This window comes from Petaurus breviceps, unplaced genomic scaffold, assembly GCF_028583685.1.
Source record: "Petaurus breviceps papuanus isolate PSGF00001 unplaced genomic scaffold, PetGlider_PUasm1.0 174, whole genome shotgun sequence".
Lineage (NCBI taxonomy): Eukaryota > Metazoa > Chordata > Mammalia > Diprotodontia > Petauridae > Petaurus > Petaurus breviceps.
Window position 1 is genome coordinate 1,100,355 of NW_027185761.1, and position 3,534 is coordinate 1,103,888.

The 3,534-nt window shown below is 39.7% G+C and overlaps 1 pseudogene; it reads right to left on the reverse strand.

The window, feature by feature from the left end:
* Positions 1–1,469: 1,469 nt before the first annotated feature.
* LOC138158363 (small ribosomal subunit protein uS5-like) lies at positions 1,470–2,362 on the reverse strand (annotated as a pseudogene).
* Positions 2,363–3,534: the final 1,172 nt, after the last annotated feature.

A 3,534-nucleotide genomic window follows, 5' to 3' on the forward strand; every position in this document is an offset into this window, starting at 1 on the left:
CAAAGTGAAATGAGTAGAACCAGGAAGACATTGTCCACAGTATCAGCAACATTATGTGATGATTAATTATGATTGACTCAGCTCTTCTCAGCAACATAATGATCCAAGACAGGTACAAAGGACGAATGAAAAGAAAATGCTCTCCACATCCAGATAAAAAATTTATGGACTGTGAATGCAGATTAAAGCATACTTTTTAAACTTAATTTATTCTTTTTTGTGTTTTTCCCCTTTTAATGTTTTTTTCCTCTCACAACTGTGACTAATATGGAAATATATATGATAGCACATGTATAACCTTTATCAGATTGCCTCCTTTTTAGGAAGAGTTGAGAAGAAGGAGGGACGGCAGGTGGTTGAAACAAAAAATCTTGTAAAAATGAATGCTAAAAATTGTTTTGACATGAAATTGGGAAAAATAAATACTAGTAAACAACAAAAAAAGAACTGGTCCACCTCCTTTTCCATGCAGATATTTCTTGAATAATATAGTCACACTATTCCTTATCATATAAATATTATATTTTGTGATGCAACACAACATAATGCATGGAATATAATGCTAAATAATGAATACTCTATGCTATTTCATATTTTATGCAAAAGTATAATTTACACAAAAATATAAATTCATGGACATGGTTGGCATAAATAGGAAGCAGCATTTTATCAAGAATGACTTGCTCATAAACAATGAGGATAAACTAAACCATTAAGTAAAATAAAGTTGGAAAAGGAGCTGTCATATTCTAGAATTGAGGGGTATCAGACTAGTTTAGTACCTATAATTATGCCAATAAAATGTTGATAGGATCAAAGACTTCCATAATTTTGGGTATATGTTTTATCAAATGCTTACAGAATAGCATGATAGCTATAACAGTTTAAAGAGAGCCACCTCTTCTTACCATCTTTTCACCTCAAACCTCCTTGACATCATTCTTCACACAGGTGTCTTTAGTCCCATCACTTCCTCTTCTTTAGCAGATTGGCTGCACAAGCATCCCTTCCTTTCTCAAATTTCCAATCACCTTCTCTACTAGTTCTTTCCCTATCATCTACAAGCATGTGTGACTACCCTATTCTTTAATAAGCCTTCACTAAACCAAACCACATCTTTGCCTCAAGCTGCTATCTTGGATCTCTCCTTTCTTTCTCAGTCAAACTCCTACACAAAAAGTATCTACATTCATTGCCTCCACTTCCCTTTCTTCATGTTTCAAATAATTGCAATCTTGCTTCCAACCCAATCGGTCCCCTTATACTACTTTCTCCAAGTTACCAATCACCAAATCTCAATGATATATATTTTCAATTCTTGTCCTTCTCAAATTATCTGCTGCATTAGATAGTGTTTTTCCCTCTCTCATATTGGAAATTTCTCTGGATTTTCATGACCGTTGTGTCAAGGTTCTTCTGCAACTCTGTTCATTCTTTTTTTTTTTCTTAGCAGGCATAGTTCAATTTATTTGTTTATAAAAAAAACATCTATATGGTTGACACAGCAGCTGCCTGGGTCCTCTGGACAGACACTGGAGTGTGAGTCTTCACAAGATGGTCGGTGAATTCCTGATAAGGAGACTTAGTGAACACAGTCTCCTTCCACAGGTCTGGGCTTAGATAGCGGTATGTTTTGGAGATGGCATCAAAGATAGCTTTAGCGAAGTTGCCCAGAGTGGCAGTACAGCCTCTAGCAGAAGTATAACAGTCATCAGTGCCAGCCATCATCAGGAGCTTCTTAAGCACAGGAGCTGAGACAATGCCAGTGCCTCTAGGGGAGGGGATCAGGCGCACCAGGACTGACCCACATCGCTCAGTGACTTTGCAGGGTACTGTGTGAGGCTTGCCAATCTTGTTCCCCCAGTAGCCACGGCTCAGAACGATGGACAGCTTGGCCAGAATGATAGCACCCTGAATAGCTGTGGCCACTTCCTTGGAGCACTTGACACCCAGACCACCATGGCCATTGTAGTCACCAATGGCCACAAAAGCCTTGAACCTGGTACGTTGTCCAGCTTTAGTTTGTTTCTGAACAGGTCTATCTTCAGAACCTCATCTTTCAATGAAGATCCCAGGAAGAAATCTATGATCTCAGACTCCTTGATAGGAAGTGAGAAAAGATAGATCTCTTCCAAAGACTTGATCTTCATGTCCTTGACTAGCCGGCCCAGCTTAGTGACAGGAACCCACTCCTTGTCTTCGGCCTTTCCTCCGCAGGTTCCCCGGCCACCGCCATAGCCTCGACCACGGCCCTGGCCTCGACCTCGGCCCCCACTGCCAATGCCTCCGTGGAAGGCTCCCTGGCCTCCGACGGGGGCCCAGGGCCTCCCGCACCTCCTGTAGCACTGGCTTCATCCGTCATTTGGTGTTCACTAGAAGTAGAAGCTGTTCATTCTTTCTTAATCTTCTCTTATATTTCTTTTTCCCTTAACTATGGGTGTATTCCAAGGTTCTGTGGAGTTGGTGCGGACTTCTGTGCTATCTCTCCTGATGACCTCATTAATTTTCAATAACTCTAATTATCATATCTACATGGATGATTGCCAGATTTATATATCCTTCCAGTCTCACACAAAACAGCTGGCTTTGGAAAACTATACACACTCCATGCTTTAAAGATATCACAAATCAGCATGTCGAAAACAAAATGCATCATCTTTTCTCTCAAATCTACTTTTCTGAACTTCACTTTATCTATAAATGGCAATACCCTCCTTACAGTCTTCTAGGTTCACATTATCTTTAGCATTGTCTTTGTTTCCTTACTGTCCTAGACTATACATATCCACTCAGTAGCCAAATATTTTCAAATCTACATCTAAAATATTTTTGGCATCCCTCTGCTTCTCTATATTTACTTATCCACATCCTAGGTCAGGGCATGGTTACCTCTCACTTGAACTATTTCAATGACCACCTAATTGATTTCATGAACTTAAATTTGGGGCAGCTTAGTGGTCCAGTGAGTAGTATGCTGGACCTGGAGGGAAAAAAAAAACCCTGAAAGGGGGTCATGAATAGTCAGACACCACTCTAAAATGACTGACCAACCTTAAGTTTCTCCTGAATCCATTCCATGGTCCATATAGTGCTAAATGAAAATTTCCTTAAATTCTTAAGCATGTGGCCCCTTTTCCCAAAAAAGCCCAATGGCTTTGTATTACTTTTTGTTGTTGTTGTTGAGGTTTTCAATCATATCTAATTCTTCATGACCCTGTGAACTATAGCCCACCAATACAGTCCATGGCATTTTCTTGGCAAAGATACTGGAGTGATTTGCCATTTCCTTCTCCAGGGATTAAGGCAAATGAAAATTAAGTGACTTGCCCAGGGTCACACAGCTAGTAAGGGTCTAAGTTGGGGTTTGAACTCAGGTCTTCCTGACTCTAGGCCCAGTTCTTTATCCCCTAAATCACCTACTAACCTCAAAGTTTTATTGCTACAAGTTAAAATGAAACTCTTCTGTTTGGTTTAATTAATTTGGCTTATAAAGTTCTTCCATTCTCACTATATATTATATCCTTTCCCACACTG